Raw genomic sequence first — 27,471 nt, forward strand, 5'->3', positions numbered from 1 at the left:
ATATACTTATACAAATTATGCTACACAGTGTTCGAGGTTTGATCGTAAAAACCTTAAATTTCGAGCATAAAACCGCTCAGTTATAAGCGTAAATACCGAGCCAATGTAAGATGTTGATAGCTCTAGTGGGTTGTATTTACGATCCTATTTTTATGGCAGATCCAAAAAAACATGGGAGTCGCATGCATGTAGTTTCTATTTTTATACAGATCCAAAAAGTTATGGAAAATTGTGGGAGTTTTCATTGCATGCGCGCAAATTTTGATTATATTTTCCTTTCCACTGCACATGCGCAAAAATTAAATGACATGAGTCATACAGAGCATAAATTCTTATACAATGTGACATAAATAATTACACTGTGTAGCATAATTGATAAAAAACCTAATATCGGTCCAACTAAGAACGCTAGCGGGAATAGGGATAGTTTTATGGCAGTTCGTCGAGAAGCAGATGAGAGGGAAAGAGAGGAAGCATATGAGAGTAATGGGGAAATAGAGACTTCAATTTGTAAATTGATTCTTTGATGATCCTCCATAGCTTGAACCGGTCTCCTTTTATAACTGAACATACCCATTTGCCACCTATCAAAGGCCCCAAATGGCAATGTGCTTACATTCCCCATCGAGGGTAACTTGACATCTAGGATAATCACGCAAAAACTTCTCTCATTACAAAGTGTGCTCTTCACAGTTCTTCGCTTTTCAACTTTAGAAACTTCTCTTGATATCCTTACAGATTCATTTCTAGATATATAAGTTGTATTCTTAGCCAAGAGCCACATCCCATAATTACGAACTTCCACAACAGGCATTTCCATCCAAGTTGGAGCAGTTGGACATCTAAGGAGGGATGTCAAATTACATGTTGGACTTTCTGATGATGGAACAACAACTAGAATCACTACACCAAAATAGTGAACTTCTTAGAGCCTAAACCCTAGGAAGTTAGCCCTAAACTCTAGGAAGTTAGCTAAACTCTCGGAAGTTAAACCATCCCGTCAGAAGTTTGGCTCTCGGAAATTTTTTGTCGGAAGTTAGCTTAACTTCCTAGAGCCCTCTAGGAAGTTAGCTAACTTCCTACAGCCAAAAAAGCCTCTCGTAAGTTAGTAGGTTATCGAAAGTTAGTAGCTTCACGCCGTCAGCTGACTAACTTCCTACGGCTGAGTCTAACCCCTAAGAAGTTAGCTGGCTAACTTCCTACGGCCTAATGGCCTCTAGGAAGTTAATTTGACCAGCATTACAAATGTTGTTTATTTTTATTTTACACCACACTCCACAATATAACAAATATATCAACCGCTATATAGCACAACATATTTTCACATAAAACATCTTACACACAATCACATAACAATATTTAAATCCATAGTCTCATCAATTACATCACAAAAGTCTTATCCATAATCATAATAAGGCACATCTCATCCAGTACTAATAAGAGACAATATCTCATACATAGTCATAATAAAAGTCTTAAGTATTAGAACACATAACATGGAAGCTCACGATCGCCGATCACCATCGGGTTACAGTGACGAGTGATGGTCCATACCTCCACTAGCGAAGAGGGTTTCGAAAAAGTCTAACCCGTCTTCTCGTTCATGCGTCGGCAAGGTAGCTGAAGGGGTCTAATATACATGTACAAATGATATTTGCTGAGTTACATCATAATATAACTAACAACAAGTAAATGATGATGAATTTTGCATACCTGATGTTCGGTAGGTGGAGATGTAGGTGTAGGTGGAGGTGAAGACCAAGGATAATGAACGGGAGGTGGTGGTAGGGGGGTACCGGGACGTGTATCCCTTGGGTCTGTGCTAGTTGCTACAAAATTGTCGAACTCATTCACATCAGCGTTTTAAATCAATACATATCTTAAAATGAAAGCTATTATATTTTTAACTTACTTGTATGAGTGTTTGTTGTTGTTGAATCTGTTTAGCATAATATTCATGTTGCGCAGCTTGTTGCTTCAAGTAATCCTGATTCCTAAGTTTTTCTCGCAGTTGCTCCACTTCTGCTGGATCTTGAGTGGAGTGACGGGAGCTACAAGCAGCAGACCACAACAAATTCTTATGGAAAAAGAAAGCTACACAAGCATAATGAGTTGACTCCATACAACAGAATATGCTTAAACTCTCTACTTGACCTAAAAGAAGCAAAAGAACCAGCAACCACCAAAAAGTGGTACAAGCAGAAGAAATGTCATTACCATGGACTAAACATCACTAGAAGATTGCCATATTTTAATCATCTGATAACGACAGGCCCCTTTCTCATACAAAACATGTCAGAAAGGCATATGGCAAAATCACTCATCATTTTTAGGTCCACATGATGTCTTGCTAAACTAATAAATAGCAAGATAGCAAGAGTTGCCATCAATTTCACATGCCATTTAATTGACTGATATAGCTAACAGATGTTGATTCAGAATTCCAAACTGAACAACAGCTCAAGCAAACATGTGTCTGATTATGCAACCAAGTCTCAGAAATACTTTTCACACCCACCATCATAGAAAAATTTGGTGAATAGAAAACATACCCAATCATAATTGAAGATACCAATAACTTGAAGAAGGGATTTCAAAGGGCTTCTACAATGACACAGAACTGATCGGATGGAAGAAGACCCAACATGCCAGAAATAGTCCTCTTCATTGCATCTACTGTTTCAGGAGCAACATCTTTCTGGATGACACTTAGGTCCAAGGGCTCTATGTCCTGGATCAAGTTTCAGAGCATGGATTTCTACAGAGAACAAACACATCATAAGCCAACTTTACAGAATGACCACAACAATTTCCAAGTGCCTTTAATAGATGAAGAAGTAATGAATGTCCACATAATAGTTATATCAAGCAAGTTCATAGGCATTTTATATATATAATTTTTTAACATATTGACACCCCTAGCAAGTGTCCATAAACCAATGTCCAAAATCATTTAGTCAGAATATATTATACAAGACAAGTAGCTGCTAACTAGTAAAAACTCCTCCCCAAAAAATGCCACAATCTCATTCAAATGATCTATGGATACAAAAGCAAATGAGCAAGGTATGTGCACAGTGGACCAGAACAAATAATCATAAGTTCATAACCAGACGTAAAACAGAATTGGAACTAGTATCGGGGCCTTCTCGGCACATCATAAACTAGTTGCTTCCTGTGGTTTTCTAGGTTTTTGTGTTTTCTAGAATAACTATTTTCTTCTCAAAGGTTGACTAGTTTTCATAACCATAAGTTGGGTAAGTGGTCATAGCTGACAACCACATAGATTGTCAATCCTAGTGCCTAGTGCCAACTACAAGACATCCTAATGGGTTTTGTCCTCAGAAGCAAGGTCTAAGGTCCAGACGTGATCGTTCATTCGTTCTCACATGAACTACGGTATCGTTGTGTATGAGTGGGGTAGGAGTTCGAGGGTTTTCAAGACCAGCATGAGGTCTTCTTAACGCAATACCCGGGGTTGTCTTATCTCCCACACGTCGAGAGGTTATTTTGGGTCCCCGGACGCATAGAATCACACGAAAGGCAAACCACAAAATAAATAATATTCGGATCAAATCAAACTGCTGTTCATATCTGACTCAAGTTAGACAGATCAACTTCAGCATGTGACCACATCCATCCGCTAGTTATGACATGTGGCAAAGTTTTTAGGGTCGTTTACAACTTTACATCCTTAGGCCAGGCTCAGCAGAGCCAGAGCATGCATATAGTCGTGCAAGACATTATTTTTTGCACTGTAGATTGTATTGTTTACAGAGTGAGGTTTGAAATAATGAGTGAGATAGGGGGTGAGATAGGAAGAGTGCTATCGGGGACCATAATTAGGGGTACCCTCAAGACTCCTAATCTCAGCTGGTAACCCCCATCAGCACAAAGCTGCAAAGGCCTGATGGGCGCAATTCAGGTCAAAGCTCCGTCCACTCAAGGGACACGATCTCGCCTCGCCCGAGCCCAGCCTCGGGCAAAGATAGCCGACCCAGGAGGATTCACGTCTCGCCCGAGGGTCTCCTCAAGCAACGGGCGCACCTTCGACTCGCCCGAGGCCCAGCACGGGCAGGCTTCACGGAGAAGCAACCTTGGCCAGATCGCCACGCCAACCGACCGTATCGCAGGAGCATTCGATGCAAGGATCGTCTGACACCTTATCCTGACGTGCGCTCCTCAGTCGACAGAGCCGAAGTGACCGCAGTCACTTCGCCGCTCCACTGACCGACCTGACAGGAAAACAATGCCGCCTGCCCTGCTCCGACTGTTGTGCCACTCGCCAGAGTGAGGCCGACAGCAGCTAAGTCCAGCCTCGGGCGCCATAGGAAGCTCCGCCTCACCCGACCCAAGGCTCGGCCCCCGTCTCGGCCTCGGAAGACGGTCTCCGCCTCGCCCGACCCCAGGGCTCGGACTCAACCTCGACGTCGGACGACGGACTCCGCCTCGCCCGACACCAAGGCTCGGGCTCAACCTCGACCTCGGACGATGGTCTCCGCCTCGCCCGACCCCAGGGCTCGGACTCTACCTCGACGTTGGACGACGGTCTCCGCCTCGCCCGACCCCAGGGCTCGGACTCAGCCTCGACCTCGGAGGAGCCACCACCTCGCCCGACCACGGGCTCGAACCAACCACGTCACAGGGGGGCCATAATTACCCTACCCCTAGCCAACTCAGGCTACGGGGAACAAGACCGGCGTCCCATCTGGCTCGCCCCGGTAAAACAGGTAATGATGGCACCCTGCGTGCTCCATGACGATGGCGGTTCTCAGCCCCTTACGGAAGCAAGGAGACATCAGCAAGGATCCTACAGCCCCGACAGCTGTACTTCCACAGGGCTCAAGCGCTCCTCCGACGGCCACGACATCACATGAACAGGGCAGCAACACCTCTCCAAACAGCCACGTAGGCATGTACACAAGGCTCTGGCTCCCCTTTGCTAGACACGTTAGCACGTTGCTACCCCCCATTGTACGTCTGGGCCCTCTTCTTACGTCTATAAAAGAAAGGTACAGGGCTCTCGTACGAGAAGGTGGCCGCGCGGGAGAACGGGCTGACGCACAAGGCTCACTCTCTCTCTCTCTCTCTCCCACGCGAACGCTTGTAACCCCCTACTGCAAGCGCATCCGCCCTGGGCACAGGACAACACAAGGCCGCGGTTTCCCCTTGCTGTTTTCCCCATTGTGTTCTGTCTCGCGTCGACCCATCTGGGCTGGGACACGCAGCGACAATTTACTCGTCGGTCCAGGGACCCCCCGGGTCGAAACGCCGATAGTTGGCGCGCCAGGTAGGGGCCTGCTGCGTGTTGACGAACAGCTTCCCGTCAAGCTCCAGATGGGTAGTCTCCAGCAACCTCTCCAACCCGGGACGATGCTCCGTTTCGGGAGTCTTGAGTTCATGTCCCTCGACGGCAGCTATGACATGATACTCCTTCCTCTGCCGCGCGACAACGACAATGGCGGACGTCAGCCCGCCCGCCGGTGGCGGAATCGACGACGTCTTCCCCGCGTGGCGGAAGAGCAACATCCGAGTCTGTCCCGTCACCTTCCCCGCCGACGGAGGAGGAGGCGGGGCAGGCATGGCCAAGCAAGAGGCGGCACCTCGTCGGCTGTCGAGCGAGTCGACGGCGCCGGCGCCCCAGCGGGGGACACGTCGGGCTTTGACCTCACGTCTGAGACGAAGACGAGCGTCGTTTCCTCGCAACATGCCAACCCCAAGCAGACGGACGACGCCAGCGCGCTCGCGAAGGGCTTGCTGGGCGTTAGCCTCGTACCTGAGATAACAGTGCAGTCCGTCCCCAACGCGACTTTGTCACCATCCGTCGATCAAGAGGTACCGTCTGTTTCCCATCCTGTGCCTTTTAAACTCAGCTTCGACCCACCGAGCGATCCCGCTTCGGTGGACACTGTCATAAAGGCATATCTGAACCTTCCGAGGTACCATATGCGGTCAACCTGGGACCGACTGACGGCCGTCTCGACCTACAGGCCCCCGGGTTCCGTGGAAGATGACGAGCCCGACTCTGGTTGGGACTTCTCCGGGCTCGGTAACCCCAGTGCTATGCGGGACTTCATAACCGCATGTGACTACTGCCTCTCTGATTGCTCCGGTAGTAGCCACAGCCTCGGTGACGAGGACTGTGGCCCAAGTCGCGAATGTTTCCACGTCGATCTAGGGGGTCTCGACGAAGGCAACCACCTTGGTATGCCGGAGGACGGCGATCCCCCTAGGCCTGCGCCTCGCGTTGACATCCTTCGGGAGCTAGTTGTGGTCCCAGTCCCTGCGGGGGGTCAGGACGCACAGCTCGAGCAAATCCACGAGATGTAGGCCAGGCTCGACGAGGAAGCAGGACAACTTGTGCAGCTCCGGCAAAATATCGGGCAGGAGTGGGTAGGCCGAGCACCGGCCGGAGAAGCGCGTCATCTGCCCCAGGACGTCCAGCACCGCATCGCCGACGATGCCAGGGCAAGGCTGCCCCCAGCTTCCAGTGGGGTCGGCCAGAACCTAGCTGCAGCAGCAATACTACTCCGAGCGATGCCGGAACCATCCACCACCGAGGAGCGGCGTATCCAGGTAGAGGTCAAGAATCTCCTGGAAGATGTCGCGGTCCGACGGACCGAAAGCTCTGCCTCCCGCAGGCAGGGGTACCCCCCGGAGCATCGCGCCGCGACTTCCCGATTCATACGGGAAGCCTCGGTCCACACCGGGCGCACGCGGAACACAGCGCCTGCGGCCCCGGGTCGCCTCGGCAACGAGCACCGCCGTCGCGACCGTCGAGCCCACCTCGACGAGAAGGTGCGCCGAGGCTACCACCCCAGGCATGGGGACGCTATGACAGCGGGGAGGATCGGAGCCCCTCGCCCGAACCACCCGGTCCGCAAGCTTTCAGCCGGGCCATACGACGGGCGTCGTTCCTGACCCGGTTCCGAACCCCGACTACCATCACCAAGTACTCGGGGGAGACAAAGCCGGAACTGTGGCTCACAGACTACCGGCTGGCCTGCCAGCTGGGTGGAACGAACGATGACAACCTCATCATCTGCAACCTTCCCCTGTTCCTCTCCGACGCCGCCCGAGCCTGGCTGGAGCATCTGCCCCCTGCGCAGATCTCCAACTGGGACGACCTGGTCAAAGCCTTCGCCGGCAACTTCCAGGGCACATACGTGCGCCCTAGGAACTCTTGGGATCTCCGAAGCTGCCGCCAGCAACCAGGAGAATCCCTCCGGGACTACATCCGGTGATTTTCGAAGCAGCGCACCGAGCTGCCCAACATCACCGACTCGGATGTCATCGGCGCGTTCCTCACCGGCACCACTTGCCGCGACCTGGTGAGCAAGCTGGGTCGCAAGACTCCCACCAAGGCGAGCGAGCTGATGGACATTGCCACCAAGTTCGCCTCTAGTCAGGAGGCGGTCGAGGCCATCTTCCGGAAGGACAAGCAGCCCCAGGGGCGCTTGCCGGAAGACGTCCCTGAGGCCTCCGCTCAGCGCGGCACGAGGAAGAAGGGCAAGAAGAAGTCGCAAGCGAAACACGACGCCGCCGATGCAGTCCTTGTCGCTGCCGCCGAGCACAGAAACCCTCGGAAGCCTCCCGGAGGCGCCAACCTGTTCGACAAGATGCTCAAGGAGTCGTGCCCCTATCATCAGGGTCCCGTCAAGCACACCCTTGAGGAGTGCGTCATGCTTTGGCGCTACTTCCACAAGGTTGGGCCCCGGCGGAAGGTGGTAGAGCCCACAACGACGACAAGAAGGAGGATCACAAGGCAGAGGAGTTCCCCAAGGTCCACGACTGATTCATGATCTACGGTGGGCAAGTGGCGAACGCCTCAGCTCGACACCGCAAGCAAGAGCGCCGGGAGGTCTGCTCGGTGAAGGTGGTGGTGCCAGTCTACCTAGACTGGTCCGACAAGCCCATCACCTTCGACCGGGGCGACCACCCCGACCGCGTGCCGAGCCCGGGAAAGTACCCGCTCGTTGTCGATCCCGTCATCGGCAACGTCAGGCTTACCAAGGTCCTCATGGACGGAGGCAGCAGCCTCAACATCATCTACGCCGAGACCCTCGGGCTCCTGCAGATCGATCTGTCCACGATCCGGGTCGGCGCGGCGCCTTTTCACGGGATCATCCCCGGGAAACGCGTCCAACCCCTTAGGCAACTCGATCTGCCCGTCTGCTTCAGGACTCCCTACAACTTCCGAAAGGAAACCATCACGTTCGAGGTGGTCGGGTTCTGAGGGACCTACCACGCAGTGCTGGGGAGACCATGCTATGCCAAGTTCATGGTCGTCCCCAACTACACCTACCTCAAACTCAAGATGTCGGGCCCCAACGGGGTCATCACCGTCGGCTCCACGTACCGACACGTGTACGAATGCGACGTGGAGTGCGTGGAGTACACCGAGGCCCTCGCCGAATCCGAGGCCCTCATCGCCGACCTAGAGAGCCTCTCCAAGGAGGTGCCGGATGCGAAGCGCCACGCCGGCAACTTCGAGCCAGCAGAGGCGGTTAAGTCTGTCCCTCTCGACTCCAGCAACGACGCCTCCAAGCAGATCCGGATCGGCTCCGAGCTCGACCCCAAATAGGAAGCAGTGCTCATCGACTTTCTCCGCGCGAACGCTGAAGTTTTTTGCGTGGAGTCCCTCGGACATGCCTGGCATACCGAGGGATGTCGCCGAGCACTCGCTGGATATCCGAGCTGGAGCCCGACCCGTGAAGCAGCCTCTGCGCCGATTCGACGAAGAAAAGCGCACAGCCATAGGCGAGGAGATCCACAAGCTGATGGCTGCAGGGTTCATCAAAGAGGTATTCCATCCCGAATGGCTAGCCAACCCTGTGCTTGTGAGAAAGAAAGGTGGGAAATGGCGGATGTGTGTAGACTACACCGGTCTAAACAAAGCATGTCCGAAAGTTCCCTACCCTCTGCCTCGCATCGATCAAATCGTGGATTCCACTGCTGGGTGCGAAACCCTGTCTTTCCTCGATGCCTACTCAGGGTATCACCAAATCAGGATGAAAGAGTCCGACCAGCTCGCGACTTCTTTCATCACACATTTTGGCATGTACTGCTACGTTACTATGCCATTCGGTTTGAGGAATGCGGGTGCGACATACCAAAGGTGCATGAACCACGTGTTTGGAGACCACATTGGTCGAACGGTCGAGGCTTACGTCAATGACATCGTAGTCAAGACGAGGAAAGCCTCCGACCTCCTATCCGACCTTGAAACGACATTCAAGTGTCTCAAGGCGAAAGGCGTAAAACTCAATCTTGAGAAGTGTGTCTTCGGAGTCCCCCGAGGCATGCTCATGGGGTTCATCGTCTCCGAGCGGGGCATCGAGGCCAACCCGGAGAAAATCGTGGCCATCACCAACATGGGGCCTATCAACGACTTGAAAGGAGTACAGAGGGTCATGGGATGCCTTGCGGCTCTGAGCCGTTTCATCTCGCGCCTCGGCGAAAGAGGCCTACCTCTGTACCGCCTCTTAAGGAAGACCGAGCGCTTCACTTGGACCCCCGAGGCCGAGGAAGCCCTCGGGAACCTAAAGGCGCTCCTTACAAGCGCGCCCATCTTGGTGCCCCCCGCTGCCGGAGAAGCCCTCTTGATCTGCGTCGCCGCTACCACTCAGGTGGTCAGCGCCGGGATCGTGGTCGAGAGACGAGAAGAAGGGCATGCATTGCCCGTCCAGAGGCCGGTCTACTTCATCAGTGAGGTACTGCCCGAGACCAAAATCCGCTACCCGTAGATCCAGAAGCTACTGTACGCGGTAATTCTGACGCGGCGAAAGTTGCGACACTACTTCGAGTCTCATCCGGTGACTATGGTGTCATCCTTCCCCCTGGGGGAGATCATCCAGTGCCGAGAGGCCTCGGGTAGGATTGCAAAGTGGGCGGTGGAGATCATGGGCGAGACAATCTCGTTCGCCCCTTGGAAGGCCATCAAGTCCTAAGTCTTGGCGGACTTTGTGGCTGAATGGGTCGACACCCAGCTTCCAGCAGCTTCGATCCAACCGGAACTCTGGACCATGTTTTTCGATGGGTCGTTGATGAAGACAGGAGCGGGCGCGGGCCTGCTCTTCATCTCGCCCCTCGGGAAGCACCTCTGCTACGTGCTGCGCCTCCATTTCCCGGTGTCCAACAATGTGGCCGAGTACGAGGCTCTGGTTAACGGGTTGCGCATCGCCATCGAACTAGGGGTCCGGCGCCTCGACGCTCGTGGTGACTCACAGCTCGTCATCGACCAAGTCATGAAGAACTCCCATTGCCGCGACCCGAAGATGGAAGCCTACTGCGATGAGGTTCGGCGCCTGTAGGACAAGTTCTACGGGCTCGAGCTCGACCACATCGCCCGACGATACAACGAGACTGCGGACGAGCTGGCTAAGATAGCCTCGGGGCGGACAACGGTTTCCCCGGACGTCTTCTCCCGAGACCTACATCAACCCTCAGTCAAGACCGACGACACGCCCGAGCCCGAGAAGGTCTCGGTCCTACCCGAGGCGCCCTCGGCTCAGCCCGAGGCACCCTCAGCTCTGCCCGAGGCACCCTCGGCCCCCGAGGGTGAGGCACTGCACATCGAGGAAGAGCGGAATGGGGTCCCGCCTAATCGAAACTGGCAGACCCCGTACCTGCAATATCTCCACCGAGGAGAGCTACCCCTCGACAGAGCCGAAGCTCGGCGACTGGTGCGGCGCGCCAAGTCGTTCGTCTTGCTGGGTGACGGAAAGGAGCTCTACCACCGCAGCCCCTCAGGCATCCTCCAGCGATGCATATCCATCGCCGAAGGTCAGGAGTTATTACAAGAAATACACTCGGGGGCTTGCGGTCATCACGCAGCGCCTCGAGCCCTTGTTGGAAACGCTTTCCGACAGGGTTTCTACTGGCCAACCGCGGTGGCCGACGCCACTAAGATTGTACGCACCAGCCAAGGGTGCCAATTCTACGCAAGGCAGACGCACCTGCCCGCTCAGGCCCTGCAAACAATACCCATCACCTGGCCATTTGCTGTGTGGGGTCTGGACCTCGTCGGTCCCTTGCAGAAGGCACCTGGGGGCTACACGCACCTGCTGGTCGCCATCGAAAAATTCTCCAAGTGGATCGAGGTCAGACCCCTAAACAGCATCAGGTCCGAACAGGCGGTGGCGTTCTTCACCAACATCATCCATCGCTTTGGGGTCCCGAACTCCATCATCACCGACAACGGCACCCAGTTCACTGGCAGAAAGTTCCTGGACTTCTGCGAGGACCACCACATCTGGGTGGACTAGGCCGCCGTAGCTCACCACATGACGAATGGGCAGGTAGAGCGTGCCAACGACATGATTCTGCAAGGACTCAAGCCAAGGATCTACAACGACCTCAACAAATTTGGCAGGCGGTGGATGAAGGAACTCCCCTCAGTGTTCTGGAGTCTAAGGACGACGCCAAGCCGAGCCACGGGCTTCACGCCATTCTTTCTAGTCTATGGGGTCGAGGCTATCTTGCCCACAGACTTAGAATACGGATCCCCGAGAACGAGGGCGCACGACGACCGAAGCAACCGGACCAACCGAGAAGACTCACTGGACCAGCTGGAGGAGGCTCGGGACGTAGCCTTACTACACTCGGCGCGGTATCAGCAGTCCCTGCGACGCTACCACGCCCGAGGGGTTCGGTCCCGAGACCTCCAGGTGGGCGACTTGGTGCTTCGGCTACGACAAGACGCCCGAGGGCGCCACAAGCTCACGCCTCCCTGGGAAGGGCCGTTCATCATTGCCAAGATTTTGAAGCCCGGAACATACAAGCTGGCCAACAGTCAAGGCGAGGTCTACAGCAACGCTTGGAACATCCGACAGCTATGTCGCTTCTACCCTTAAGATGTTTTCAAGTCGTTCATACACCTCATTTACATACGCAAATAAAGTCTAACCATCAAGGAAGGGCCAGCCTTGCCTCGGCAAAGCCTGACCCTCTCTCGGGGGCTAGAAGGGGGAACCCCCTCTGCGTCAAAATTTTCCTCGGAAAAAGTCTTTCTGCTCGAACATCTTTCGTGCTTTTCGACTACTTCGATAGTGGGATCCTGAAAACGACGGAGTACACGTAAGCGGCAAGGCCGACCGAGCCGAGGGACTCCTACGCCTCCGGGATACGGATACCTCACTCATCACCTTCTGCGATAAGTAACTCACGCTCGGATAAGCGATTCCGCTGACCGAACAAGTCTTAACGCTCGAAAACTTTTCTGCCGAAACGATTTTTCGGGCCTTCTCGACTATATCGATAACAGAATCCAACGGACGAGTAAGAGTACACGTAAGCGGCAAGGCCGACCGAGCCGAGGGACTCCTACGCCTCCGGGATACGGATACCTCACTCATCACCTTCCGTGAAAAGTAACTCACACTCGCACAAACGATTCTGTTACCGAAAAATAAGTCCTGATACTCTAAACAAGGGGAAAAGAAACGCAACTTTACAACACGACGATGGTATGTTTGGGCCTCGGCGGCCACAAAAAACATATGCATACTACAGATAAGTTGTTCCTGCAGGATCAGACATCAGAAGGGGGAGCAGCAGCACCCTCGGCGTCAACTCCACCTTCGGCGGAATCCGACCCGGCCTCGGACGGCACCACGGTCGGAGGATCTCCACCTCGAAGGAAGATGTCAGCACCGCTCCTGGGCCATCGTCGTCGGGGTCTCCTCCAGGAACCCGGCCCGAGCAGATGGCTCGACCGGCCGCTCCGTAGCCTCAGCCAGCTGTCCCCCGAGGACATCAGCCCGGCTCATGGCCTCGGCAACCCGACTCCGGTGTTGGTCCCGCCAGTGGATGGCCCGGCCAGGCTCCGGCCGACGAAGCTTCTTTTCGAGCCAACTCCGCCTCTGTCCATGCTGACACCGCTGCCTCTGGCTTCGGCTCATCGCAGAGCGGCCGAGGGTTCCTTTAACTGAGCAAGAGGAGCCTCGGGTTGCAAGGCCGACCGAGCCGAGGGACTCCTACGCCTCCGGGATACGGATACCTCACTCGTCACCTTCCGCACAGGGCAACTCACACTTGGTTAAGCGGTCCAGCTAGCCGACAGGCGAGTCCTAGTGCTCAAAATGAGGAAAAAACATGGTATTACACCCAGGATACCTAAGATGTTCAGGCCCCGACAGCCGCAATGAACAGACACCGGCACTCAAGGTGCCATTACAAACGGAACTCTGGTTCCACTCCCGCGGGTATGAACAACCTCCACATCGGAGAGCCTGTGGGACGACAAACTCCGGGCGACTCGCCAGCGACCTCTGCAGCAGCAGCGATGGTCCTAGGCCGGACGCTGCCGCCGGAAGGCTCTCGTTCGCGTCCCCACTCAAGGGACGAGAACCGGATATTGAAGCCAAAGAGTCGGAGGTCGGTCCGCGGGTGGCGCTGACGGTCTCGTCGGCGGAGAAGCTTTCTCCAGCTGCCACCACCTCAGCACCGACGGCGGCGTCCACCTGCCCACCAACCCCGCACCAGCGAGCGTCGGCCGCCCCAAAGCGCACCGACAGGTCCTCACTCCCGTCCTCGCCACGAAGACAAGGACAGAGGACGGAATGTTGCACCCTGGCTGGGCAGCAACAGTTCGCGTTCCCCGGCATGGCTGGAGGGCGCCTCCTCCGCAGAGCTGGAGGATGGTTTCCACCCCCAGAAGCTGGAGGAAGAAGCGGGACGCCGGCCCGTACGCGAGGTAGAGCTCCGGCTCAGCTCGCCCTCCGCCCCAGCAAGGATGATGAAGATCCTTGAAGCTGAGGGCGGGGCAGAGGCCGCAGCCCGGCTTGCTTCTCCCCACCATCGAACTGGTGGTCACCGTCTTGGGTGACCATCGGCGAGGGGATGCAGCTGGGCTGCCTGATGAAAATCCTTGAAGCCAAACGATGGCTGAAAGGTACCAACTTCCGCGAAGTTGCGCTCCTCCAACAGCAGCAAGACGAAAGCAACGCGGGCGCTCCCCATCCGGGGGCTCGGAAGGTGGAAGGGCGCAATGCATGAGGGGAGTGTGAAGTCATGACTACCATCCAAGGGGGTCGCCCCCTTTTTAAAGGCGACTCTCCCCACTTGCGTCCTCAGTCGTCGCGGACTGAGTCTTCACCAACACGCTCCAAGGTCCTCCCCCTACGACACGGGGGCTGGGTCCCACGCGTCATGCAAGCTGGCCCAGGACAGAAGGAGCCAAACCGCCGCGCGCGGAGCGCGTAACTGCCCAGCGGTTACAAGCACTCCTCCACTTTCGCCCAGACCAGCGGGTGAAAGGGCGGACCGCCATGCAGGCGGCATGCAACCGCACCAAGGGGGCGCACCCTTTCGACTTCGACGCGTCCAGCATGGAGGCCCAGGCCCACACATCATGTAACCGGCGCGCCGGTTACTACGTGCGAGAAGCTGCACCGCCACTTGCGCGAGTACCGCGACTTCTCGACTGCGGAACCGGTGTCGCGACTCGAGGAAACCCTGCGCATGGCCCAACAGTGCCAACCGAGCACGTTGGTCACAGGTCAGTCCGCCGCGGAAGAAGGCGAGACGGTCGATATGGCCAAAGGTGGGCCGGCATTAATGGCGGCGGCAGGCGGGCGGAAGCAGCAGTCAAATCGTCTGCAGGCTCACATCCCCTCCAGGGACAGCGAGAGAGCCCTCTCCCACGGCGTGAAGACGACGCGCCCGTGTTCCGTTCCTCGAACGGCTCGCGCACGCACAACGGCTGCCCCGCGAACCACTCGTCATGTCGCATTAACTCTGCGGCGGGGCAGGTGACACCTTTGGCAGGCGAAGCGGGCGACGCTTCACCTCCGCCATGATGACCGTGTCAAAAAAGGTGCGCCACGACGTTCAATTTCGTATCCTTTTCCTCTTCCCCTTTCTCTCTCTTGCTACAAGGACCGGGAAAGGGGATACTCCAAAAGGGATCCTTCTCCGCGAAGGAAGCGGGCCCCGAGCCCCCCTACTGATCAGAGGTTCGAAGGCTGGCCCCTCGGAAGGGTTCGACAGCCACCTCAGAGCACTCGGGCTCCGCGCCCACTACTGGTCACAGGTTCGAAGGCTGGCCCCTCGGAAGGGTTCGACAGCCGCCTCAGGCCACTCGGGCTCCGCGCCCACTACTGATCAGGGGTTCGTAGGCTGGCCCCCGAAGGGTTCGACAGCCGCCTTAGAGCACGCAGAGCGAGGGATGACTCTGGGTACGTCCGATACATGGCCGAGGCTCGGGCTACGCTCCCGAGGTACCCTAGGACATTTCCGAGACCAGCAGGAGTGATTTTGTAACAGAATCCCATCAAAGGGAGGCATCGAGCCCTCTGACCCTATCAAACGGGACCGGGTCCGGCAAATCACCTGCAGGTACTTTTGGAGCGCGCCTCTGGGCCACTAGATGACCCTTATCGAACGGGGCACGGGCGTCCACTCGAATCACCCGTTAGCAACTCACTGGAGACACCATGTTCGGCGCCCTCCGAGGGCAACATGGCGCTTTCCCCCCTCCTCGCGAAAAGGCGACGAAGGGGCGTATGTAAAAAGCTGAGTCAGTCCTTGACCGTCCTCTCGCTCTGTGCGGAGGCTCGGGGGCTGCTCTCGCAAACCCGGCTCCGACCAAACCGTTGACAGCGTCAACATACCAGCCCGAGAACTTGGAACCTGACTATGCACCCGGGCAACGACCAGTTCGCATGAGGGAACAACCAGACCGGCCGAGGCGTCACGAAAAGCGCTAAGACCTCGAAGGAGTCAAACCACTCCTCCGAGGCCTCAAGGGCTACACCCGACGGGTGCGCTCGCGCGCACCCACCGGAACGAAACGGAACCGAGAAAGGCCGGTCCCCTTGCAAAAAAGTGCGACAAAAGCCTCCAAGCGAGTACTAACACTCCCTTCGAGACTCGGGGGCTACTGTCGGGGACCATAATTAGGGATACCCCAAGACTCCTAATCTCAGCTGGTAACCCCCATCAGCACAAAGCTGCAAAGGCCTGATGGGCACAATTCAGGTCAATGCTCCGTCCACTCAAGGGACACGATCTCGCCTCGCCCGAGCCCAGCCTCGGGCAAAGATAGCCGACCTAGGAGGATTCACGTCTCGCCCGAGGGTCTCCTCAAGCAACGGGCGCACCTTCGACTCGCCCGAGGCCCAGCACGGGCAGGCTTCGCGGAGAAGCAACCTTGGCCAGATCGCCATGCCAACCGACCGTATCGCAGGAGCATTCAATGCAAGGATCGTCTGACACCTTATCCTGACGCGCGCTCCTCAGTCGACAGGGCCGAAGTGACCGCAGTCACTTCGCCGCTCCACTGACCGACCTAACAGGAAAACAGCGCCGCCTGCCCTGCTCCGACTGCTGTGCCACTCGCTAGAGTGAGGCCGAAAGCAGCTAAGTCCAGCCTCGGGCGCCATAGGAAGCTCCGCCTCGCCCGACCCCAGGGCTCGGACTCAACCTCGACGTCGGACGACAGACTCCGCCTCGCCCGACCCCAGGGCTCGGGCTCAACCTCGACCTCGGACGACGGTCTCCGCCTCGCCCGACCCTAGGGCTCGGACTCTACCTCGACGCCGGACGACGGTCTCCGCCTCGCCTGACCCCAGGGCTCGGACTCAGCCTCGACCTCGGAGAAGCCACCACCTCACCCGACCTCGGGCTCGGACCGACCACATCACAAGGGGGCCATCATTACCCTACCCCTAGCCAGCTCAGGCTACGGGGAACAAGACCGGCGTCCCATCTGGCTCGCCCCGGTAAAACATGTAATGATGGCACCCTGCGTGCTCCATAACGACGGCGGTTCTCAGCCCCTTACGGAAGCAAGGAGACGTCAGCAAGGATCCGACAGCCCCGACAGCTGTACTTCCACAGGGCTCAAGCGCTCCTCCGACGGCCACGACATCACATGAACAGGGCAGCAACACCTCTCCAAACAGCCACGTAGGCATGTACACAGGGCTCTGGCTCCCCTTTGCTAGACACGTTAGCACGTTGCTACACCCCCCATTGTACACCTGGGCCCTCTCGTTACGTCTATAAAAGGAAGTCTATAAAAGGAAGGTCCAGTGCTCTCGTACGAGAAGGTGGCCGCGCGGGAGAACGGGCTGACGCACAAGGCTCACGCTCTCTCTCTCTCTCTCCCACGCGAACGCTTGTAACCCCCTACTGCAAGCGCATCCGCCCTGGGCGCAGGACAACACGAGGCCGCGGTTTCCCCTTGTTGTTTTCCCCCTTGTGTTCCGTCTCGCGCCGACCCATCTGGGCTGGGACACGCAGCCACAATTTACTCGTCGGTCCAGGGACCCCCCGGGGTCGAAACGCCGACAAGTGCTGAAGATAGCCTTAGTATGCAATAATGCAGCATGATACAATTCACATTTATTCTATCTTCAATAACATAAATAATGCAAGAAATTGTTAGAATCGTACCTCCTGTTGTAGTTTGAAAAGATGTCGGTTGAAGTGCTGCTGCAGCCTCTCATTGGCATAATTTATACAAAATTGCTCAAAACCATTCTTCTGTAATGGTTTAACCAAATGTTACAACTTAGGAAATGCCAATTGCCAAGTAAATCAGTACTAAATGAAATGAAAATATTCCATACATTGAAACACTCAAACCCATAAATATCCAATATACTTATGGATCTCCATGTAAATTGCCTCCCCGTTCCAAGTGTGTGGTTAATTTGCTCAACGATCCAGTCAAATAAATTGGCGTATATTGACTTTGCTAGTGCATCTCTTGCGTCAATGGCCTACAGGAATTAGAAATCTTGAATAAAATTCTAAAAGATCAAAACAATAGATCCGTGCAGATAATTTTTAAGGACACTACATACCTGAGTTAATGTCAGCTTTTTAATAATACTGTCATTTCCAGCTCGAATCTTACGAGTGGACACGACAGACACTAGGGGCATGTTTGGGAGGGTGGCCCAGTAGCCCGGTTGCGCCCGTGGGCTGCAACTAGCCTTGTTTGCAAGGTTGGCCCGTTTCGCGGCCTGGCTGAAAACAGCCAAAAGGCTGCCTCCTGGGTGGCTCCCAGGAAACGCGGCTTGGGTTCGTTTCCTAGGAGCGCGGCTGCGCGCGGCGCACTGGCGACGGGCGAGGTGGCTGGCGGGAGCTCGCGCGGGAATGCTGAGGTTTTCGCGCGCGGGGGAAGGAGCGCTCCGGTGAATCCTCTTGCGGCTATATATGGCGACGGTGCACCCTCCTTTTCCCCTCCTCTCGCTGCTCGTTCTTCTTCCACCTCCTCCCTCCCTCGTGAGAGACTGGCGGCGAGTGGTTGTGTGTCGCGGCTGCGTCCAGCTCCGCCTGGTGCCGGGACTCCGTGGCGTTGGGCATCTGCTTCGTCGCTTCGTCTCTGGTCGATCTGCTTCCTATACTTCTAGATCTGCTCTGTCTCCGTTGCTACGACCTTGACCCCAAGGTGAAATCAACCCCCAATCGTTCTATTTTCAGGTTCATGCTTCATGAGTTAGGGTTTGGTACAGTGTGTTGTTCATGTTATACCTGCTGCGAGTTTGATTTTCATGTGGTTTGCTTTGGATTTATATTAAATTGGTCGATGATGTTGTCCTTTACGTTCACTTGGAGGTATCATATAGATGATGCAGCTGTGTTCTTTTTCCTTACTGATTCATTTTGCAAACATGTTGAGGCCAAGCAGGGTATGATTAGATTAATTCTTGTATCATTGTTATATGCATGTAGATGGATCCCTCTTTGAGCCGCGAGCTGTTGTGTAAGCAAGCAGCTGCCTTGACAGTAGTGATGGTTTCATTTGTTACAACTAGGCTTAAAAGAAAAAGGTTTGATCCTGAAGTAGAGCCTGACCCTCTAGTCTATGTACTTAGGGAACAAAGTGAACTTCACAGACAGAGGACCCTCAACATGATTTACAACTCCACTGATGTAGAGTGCATTTCCATGCTTAGGATGAAGAGAGCCCTTTTTTTTGCTTTATGCACGACCTTTAGAGAGAGGGGACTGGTAACTGATAGGGAGGGGTGTCAGTAGAGGAGCAAGTTGCCATGTTCTTGCATGTTGTTGGTCACAACCAAAGGTTCAGAGTTGTGCACCAGGCCTTTAGGAGGTCCATTCAGACAGTACACAAGCACTTTCATCAGGTTTTGTATGCTGTTGGAGAGCTTAGGAAGGAACTTATCAAGGCACCTAGCCCTACCACTCACCCAAAGATCACTGGAAGCTATAGATGGAATCCATATTTAAAGGTATTTGCCTACCTTGGGTTCATTAGTTGTTCATATTCACATGTTCATTTATCTTACATATATGGTTTTTAGGACTGCATTGGTGCCATTGATGGCACCCATGTGCTGGCAAGGGTGCCTAGACACATGCAGCAAGCTTTCAGGGGTAGGAAAACTAACCCGACACAAAATGTGATGGTTGCTGTGGATTTGACCTCAAGTTCACATACGTTCTAGCTGGTTGGGAGGGGTCTGCCCATGATGCACTTATCCTGGCTGATGCCATTGAGAGGGATGATGGGTTCACTGTCCCACAAGGTAATTGCACTACCAAGTTCACATTGTAGGTAAATTCTACAATGTCACACAAGCTCACAGTAGATTTCACATTGTAGGTAAATTCTACTTGGTAGATGCGGGGTATGCATGCCGCACTGGCTTTCTACCCCCCTTCAGGGGGGTTAGGTACCATTTGAGTGAGTTTGGGAGCAGAAATCGACCTACCAATGCAAGAGAACTGTTCAACCTGAGACACTCATCACTTAGAGTAACTGTGGAGAGGGCTATAGGTGCATTGAAGAACAGGTTTCGTATCTTGGACAACAAGCCCTTTCACAAGTATAAGACACAAGTCAAGCTTGTGTTGGCATGCTCGATCCTGCATAACTGGATTTTAGGATTTGGCATTGATGAAGTAGTGCCTGATGAGGAGGGTTTCACTGGCACACAACAAGATCCACTAGATGATAATGGTAGCCAGAGCCAAGAATCCAGTGCCATGGCTGCAAAGAGGGATGCCATTTGCAATGTTATGTGGGAAGGGAGGGGAAGCTCTAGGATATGATGGTTTGTTTACCCTGCTATGGAACTCATGTTTGTTTGATGATAATGTAATAATATGATGGACATGGCTGAGACCAATTTTTTTATTCCCATTTGACTCTTCTTGTTGTGTTGATATTATTATACTAATTTGTACATGCAAACCAGTGGTAAGATGCCTTCAGTCCCAGCTGGTGATCAGGGTGGGTTTGTCCCAGCTACTGATGTGATGACTGAGATGATAAGGGTTGGTGCTAGTGCAGCAGCTAACGCTGATGATGCTACTGCATCTAGTGTCGGTGCTGCTCCAACAGCAGCTGGTCTTGTTGCTGCTGTTCCCGGGGGTCCTAGGGCAATGAGGTGGAACAACAACACCTCTGGATTTATTCTTAGGAGGATGGCTCAACTTCTTAGTGATGGTAGCAGGCCTGACAAGGTCTTCAAGGACAAGGATGTCAACTCTGTGGCCAAAGCCCTTAAGGAGTACAGTGGGGAGGCAGTGAGCCCAACTCAGGTGTATAACCACTTGAGGAAATGGAGGCAAAAATGGTCTAGGGTGTCTAAGCTCAAAGACCTTAGTGGGGCTTTATGGGATAGTGACTCCAATGCTATCTTGCTTGATCAGGAGCACTACCTTGGCCACTGCAAGGTAGCACTATGATTTGTTTCCTATGTCTCCTTGCTTTTTTTACTTGTCTAAAACACTATCTTTTCAATTACTTGATCAGGACCATCCAAAAGATGCAGAGTTCCTAAACTGCCCTATTAGGTTCTACACTGAGATGGAGGCCATTTTTGGCCATGCTATGGCCACTGGCAAATTTGCACTTGGTTCTGGTGAAGCCTTAGGACAGAACCAGGTTGATAGTGTTGCTGCCAAGGTTGAGGGACCTGCCTTCACCTATATCTCTGAAGAGAGAGCACAAACTGATGTTGGAGAGGGTAGCAAGGCCACCGAGATCCCCTCCATAGCTGTGGGTAGGAAGAGGAAGAGAGGGAACTTCAGTGAGGATGAGATGCTTATGTTGACCAATATGTCTGATGCAGTGAACAATGTGGCTAATGCCCTTAGAGAGACTGGACCTGCCCATGTGGATGGTAACCTCTACTTAGCTGTGATGGAGATGCCTGGCTATTCTGAGGAGGCACTGATTGTTGCCTACACCTTCCTCCTGGACAACAAGGCTCAAGGCAGTGGCTTTGTTCACATGACTGAGGCACATAGAAACATTTGGCTTAGGACCTTCCTAGCCAAGAACTACTACATGTAGGTGAATTACATGTTGGTGTGCACCACCACCCACTCTCTCTTCCTGCCCACTCTCTCTTTTGACTACAACTAGGAATAATTTGTTGTAGACATTTTGGTGTGCAGTCTGGTTTACTCCCACCAGTCCTTTTGTCTAATTTACCTAGGAGGGTGGCTAACAATAGGTAACATTTGGGTGGACACCATTTGAACCCTAAGCTATTGGGCTCAAACTTATTGTAAGGCACTATTTGTATTCTTACTATGATTGAAGTTTTTACTATGATTGAAGTTTTTACTGTAAGGCTCAAACATTTCATACTATGATTGAAGTTTTTACTTGGCCAATGATGCTATATACACTAATCTGAGGAGCATTTGCATTGGATGTGTTGTAGTGCAGCTGAGGCCCGTGTTTACTTGTGCTTTCCTTTATGCCTATGATGACATAATTGCCATGGAACCATGTTGTCATTATTGCCCGTGTTAATGTGGATGATCTTTAAATTGTGAGGTACTGGGCATATGCTGAAAATTATGTTGTTTCCACCATGTTGTGATTATTGCCATGGAACCATGGGGCACATCCATGCCCAATGCAACTGTTATCCACCATAGATGACTTGATGGCTGGGTTGGATGAATATCATGGTTTCATGGCTGCCCAGCTATGTTCCTTATGCTCCAAGTTAAAAGATCACATGAAAATGGCAATTATATCTGAGGAAAATCATTGCTATTGTCAATCTTGCCTGGCTTCTTTGATGGATATGTTGCAGATGGATGCCCAACTACTTGTTGCAGATGGATATGTTATTCTGAGGAAGATCACATGAAAATAGAGATGGCTTCTTTGATAGTAACTTGTAGCCAGCAATGACAATAATTGATGAAGTTAAGTTAAATTTGTCTGAGGCTAACTCAGTTGATGCTTGTATTGTTCAATTGACATATGTTGTTCTAATCCTCTATTTTCTGTCAGCAATGTCCATCTCTTTTTTATGTTAGCAATGTCCATCTCTATTTCCTGTCTATGGGCCAGGCCGACCACAGCCAACTGCCAAACATATACCCAGTTTGGCAGTTGGGCAGTTGGCCTCTTAGCCCAGCTGTCTGTAAGGGTCACAAACATGTTCTCGCTTGGGCCGAGCTCATTTTGTACAGCAACACAAACAAAGGGATTTGCACCAACTGGGCCATGCCAACCTAGGGCTGGGCCAGTAGGGCAGGCCGAGCCAGCTTGGTGCAGGGTCGCAAACACGCCGTAGTTGATTTGCAGTGCAGCCTAATAGCTTTGCAGTAGTAGCCAACCATGTGAATACAATACACACAATCAAATGTCTGCATGTTGGGGACATTTTCTACTGGATACGGCAAAGAAATAAATGCAAATTATGGGAAAAGAATATTAGTATATTTTATTTTAATGAGTTCCCTTTTTAATTTTATTATTACCAATTCCATTAATTTATTTTGTAGAATAGTTTTTTATTCTATATAAATAAATTTATTCTATATCTATAAAACATAGTATTCTATAAAAACCCCTTTATTTGTAAACTAAAAAATACAACAGTCAATACCTTCGTTTGAGACAACTTCCACATGGTTTTTATTATCAATCACAGAGAATGATATGTTTCCCAGCCACAAGACAACTGTAAGCATAGAAAATAATTTCATTTGGTCTTCCTTAGATATTTGAATTGTATCCAATGCATCCTGCATATGAAACAGAGGATATATAACAAATAAGATAAAATACTATCACAGCTTTGGTTGGTGAAATTATTTGGATTTTCCAGTAACATTACCACTAGCACTGTGAATTTTTTTGAATCATCAACACCATTGATTTTCAAGCAATTACTCTGCTTCAAGTAATTTTAGTCACTTGCGCTTTTTAGAGACAACTTTTCTGCCACAATTTCATTCAAATGATCTATGGGCAAACAGTATTTCAAAATTACTTAGAAAAATTATTACTGGTCATAACAGCTGCTTCTGCATTTAGCTAGAACAGATGACATGTTTTTCTGACTGACAAATACGTTGTGAACTGATATACAGAAGCAAAGCATCCTACAGAAACATATTGCCGCAATGCTGAGAATGACCTAGCTCAATATTCACAGTACTTGTGAAAAATGATCTTGAGATATCCAAAAGAACGTTGACATGAAAGTTCAATGTCATTTGTTTTCAACCAAAAATTAGCTAAGTGAGTACGAATTACAAAAAAAAAGAGTTTGCTATGTTCAGGACCACTTAGCTCACTAGTCAGTATTAGCTAGTAGTACTACCAATGATACTGCTAAGACATCTAGCAGTACATATGGTTTTGACCTAGCAATAAAATACAACAGTGGTGGAATGTTGAATCCTTAAGCACCACAATTCCTGGTGTCACATGGGACTCACAAAACTATGTTTATTTTGCGATGTTTTATGACCACCCCTAAGGCAGCTGGCTGTTAGTCAGGCAATCATTCCTCCTAAATCACAACCTAGCCAAAAAAAAGGTGAAAAAATGGAGCTTAATAAAACAAAAAAATGCCACCAGTCTCATGATCCAGCAGGCATCATACAACAAACATATGTCTAAAGGACTATGGTTGCTGATGATTTACCAAGCCTAAAGTTTTGCCCATGCAGCTAATTCTCCATTGCTTCATAGTGTACAGTCTTACATAATCCCCTCCCCCTCCTTGCTGGCACAAGCCACAACTTTATGTACACAAACTAAACCTTGATGATAAATGAACTGCAGGAGCGTCAAATTTCTGTTTCCCTTTATGACCAGTGAACCAGCTAAGAAATCACGGCTTGTAAGCACCCTAATATGTATTAGACTTCTTGGCAGTAACGTTGCCGCCTTATTTGCAGTATTCAATAATAGACAAAGGTGAGCAATGAGCCTACCACAGGAGGTGGTCATAATAAGACAAACCGTTTACTGGAACCCATATCTTACTCCTGAGCCCATCAGATATCAAATTACAAACAATACATGATAACGGGCAGTGGATTTCCTCCATAGAAACCTCAAAATCGCGACCAACGAAATCCTTGGCGGCTAATCATGCAGTAGCATCCGATAATCCCCACCAACTGCTATTCAATTTTTGGGGAAAAGAGGTTGGTCGTTCGGGCGATGTCCCCGAGGTAGGCGACGGTGGCTGGCTCACCTTGGAGGGTCCATGTACAGGCCTCTCGCGCGCGTGCAGCTCGTCGAAGGGCGACGTGAACGTGGACGCCATCCCGACACCCCTCCTCCGGCGGGCGCCCCTCCACCCGGGCAAAACGGCAGCGGCGGCGGTAGGGGTGCGAGCGCGGTGGGCGGGGCTAGGGGCGGGAGCTCCGGCGGGCGCGGCGGGCGGGGTTGGGGGCGCGCGCTCAAGCGAGCGCGGCGGCCGGGGCCGGGGGAGGGAGCTCCGGCGGGCGCGACAGGCTAGGCCGAGGGCGCGCGCTCCGGCGGACAGGCCTCGGGCATGCTCTACGGTAGGTGGAAGAAACGAGAGAGAAAGGAAAGTGAGAGAAGATAAGGTATTCACGGGTTAAGATAAAAAATATAACTTTCTAGAGTAAAATTGTAGTAACTTTCTAGAGGTTGTACATTTGCTCTAGAAAGTTAATTAACTTTCTAGAGCAGGCCGTAGGAAGTTAGCATGGGCAACTAACTTTCTAGAGGTGGCCGTAGGAAGTTAGTTTTTCATTTGACTGGTCAAAAGGTGAAAGCTAACTTCCTAGAGGCGGCCGTAGGAAGTTAGCGGCTCGTTTGACCGCACCCGCGGATTAGCAACCGAAAGCTAACTTCTTAGAGGAGGTCGTAGGAAGTTAGTTGTCCATGTTAACTTTCTAGAGTCGGTCGTAGGAAGTTAGCGGCTCGCTTGACCGCACGCACGGGTCAGCATGTGAAAGTTAACTTCCTACAGCTTTTATAAAATACCGTAGGAAGTTATATTTATTTCCTAGAGCTATCAGTTGCCTCTCGCAAGTTATTTATTTCCTACGGTTTGTTATAAAGGTTGTAGGAAGTTAAAAAACAGTAGGAAGTGTATGTTTTTTGTGTAGTGAATCAACCCTTTGTTTGCTCTAGGAAAAACAATCTTTTCACCTCGTCCTTGAAGCACATTCAAGAGTGAGTTGAGCTCCTCCGGAGGATTGGTCGCAGAGATTTCTATGACAAACAATGCATAATCTATAGTATGCAAACTCTCCAACAAGATGGGTGGTGGCCTTGGAATTTTCTAACACATGTTGGATGAGAAACAACTCCATATGAGAATGCTTACTTCTTGAAACCCATGGTAGAACTGTGTAGCCTGCAGGCTCTGCACCTCAAAATCATAGAAGCCGACATCAGTAAACCAAAATACAAGAACTCTGTCCCTAACATCCTTCTCTTTGAGACCACCTCGCTCCATCTTTGCAAGAGTTTTCTCTTTGATTTGAGCCTGACGAGCAAGCTTTGCGGAACCATGACCAACACAAGCAATGTACTGCTTCATTGAAGGCATCTGTTCCTGCTCCCATTTGTACCACTTCAATTGATTCGCTGCAAGCTCAAAGCGATTTAGAACCTCAGGAACTCTTGTGGTGTGAGATGGCCAAGGAATTGGACGTAAAGCAGCACTTCCACACCCAAACTCAACATGAATATGAGGTGGTGCCAAGGCTGCTGTAGCACCCAAAAAATCAAATCCAGAAAATTTCTCAAACTTGCTCTAAATTCAAAATGAATTTTAAATTTTGTTTCACAATGTTTGTTTACGAGTTGATCTCAACAAATAAAATATAGTGGTATATATTCTCTCCAAAATCCTCCTCAAAATATCCTACAAATATTTCCTAGTAATCCCCCTCAAATTCTTTCCAAAATACTGCCCAGATATTCCACCGATAATTCTCCAAATATTTTCCTCCTGAGAAATACCTTCGGAATTATTTTTAAAGTCTCTATAAATATTTTCTTCATACTTTTCCTCATGCTCATATGTATATGTACGCCTCTGGTGTCATACAGTGAGCTCTACAAACTAATTCCACGTATACATGACTAATAAATGTTTATCTCCCACTAATCCTCGCATCCTCCCGCTAATCCTCGCCTCCTCCCCCTAATCCCCCCACCTTGCCTATAAATAGAGGGGCAACGACCTTCCCTCAAGCCACCCCAAGCCATTTCATGGCAACTCACTTCCCTCCCCCCCACTCCCACACAAGCACAACACAGGCACAAGGATCGTTCTATCGTTCGTTCAATCGTTCGTCCACCTGTTCATAGTTTGTTTGTTCGTTCGTTCGATCGTTCGTTCGTCCAAATAATCTTTGTTCAATCGTTATGTTGTCGAAATTCCGATCGTTTGTTCGTCCGATCATTTGATCTTTCGTCTGTTCGTTCATAATACATATTCATGTTCATCGATCGTTTGTTCATAGTTACTATTCACCGTTCATTGGATCGTTCATAGTCACTATTCACCGTTCATTAGATCGTTCGTAGTCACTATTCATCGTTCGTTCATACGAACTATTCACCGTTCATCGTTCGTTCATACGGACTATTCATCGTTCATCGGATCGTTCATAGTCACTATTAATCGTTCATCGGATCATTCATCCTACTATTCATCGATCATCTGATCACCCAAATATTCAACTGCTCATCTATCATGTTGTCTAACTCACGTAAGACCTGCCAGACCAATATTTCAGTTATACGAACTCCGGTGACTGTGATTTTCCTTCTAGTAATAAATTCCCATCTGGTCACCCATCCCAAATTTCTCCAAGTTGAGCACGCTTAACCTTAAGATTCTTTTGAACCAGACTACCAAAAAGAAAGGCGAACCACTTTGTATGGATACGCCGTCAATCCTATAAAACCTGGCCCAAGACACCACAGCCCGCCCGGACCAGAATACCACAGTATTCCAGCTATTTGGGTCTCGCCTTACTGTTGTGTCATGTGACACAGTAGGTAGGAACAGTTGCCACCAACATAAACCTCTACCCAAGAATAGCCCAGAAATAATTCCCCGCACTCCGCTCAAAAATACATATTTTTTATTTTTTAAATAACTCTAAATATTCAAATTCTGGAATATTCCAGGAATATTCCTTCCCCCTTTTCTTTTATTCCTATGATTATAAAATCCAAAACTCCTCCATCCAAACTCAGATTCTAATAATTATTGTTTCTAAATTCTT

The 27,471-nt window shown here is 51.3% G+C and overlaps 1 long non-coding RNA gene across 2 annotated transcripts; it reads right to left on the minus strand.

Annotated features, from left to right (window-relative positions):
- Nucleotides 1–1,337: 1,337 nt before the first annotated feature.
- Nucleotides 1,338–24,795, minus strand: LOC103650752 (uncharacterized). Of its 2 annotated transcripts, XR_002268119.1 has the most exons (8): nucleotides 23,073–24,795; nucleotides 22,842–22,980; nucleotides 17,577–17,729; nucleotides 17,401–17,490; nucleotides 2,553–2,758; nucleotides 1,913–2,051; nucleotides 1,714–1,829; nucleotides 1,338–1,630 (listed from the first exon to the last, which is right to left on the minus strand). It is a non-coding gene; the product is annotated as an uncharacterized lncRNA (long non-coding RNA). The 2 variants fall into 2 exon arrangements; XR_564369.3 differs by lacking the exons at nucleotides 22,842–22,980; nucleotides 23,073–24,795 and adding an exon at nucleotides 17,814–21,887.
- Nucleotides 24,796–27,471: the final 2,676 nt, after the last annotated feature.

This window comes from Zea mays, chromosome 3, assembly GCF_902167145.1.
Source record: "Zea mays cultivar B73 chromosome 3, Zm-B73-REFERENCE-NAM-5.0, whole genome shotgun sequence".
Lineage (NCBI taxonomy): Eukaryota > Viridiplantae > Streptophyta > Magnoliopsida > Poales > Poaceae > Zea > Zea mays.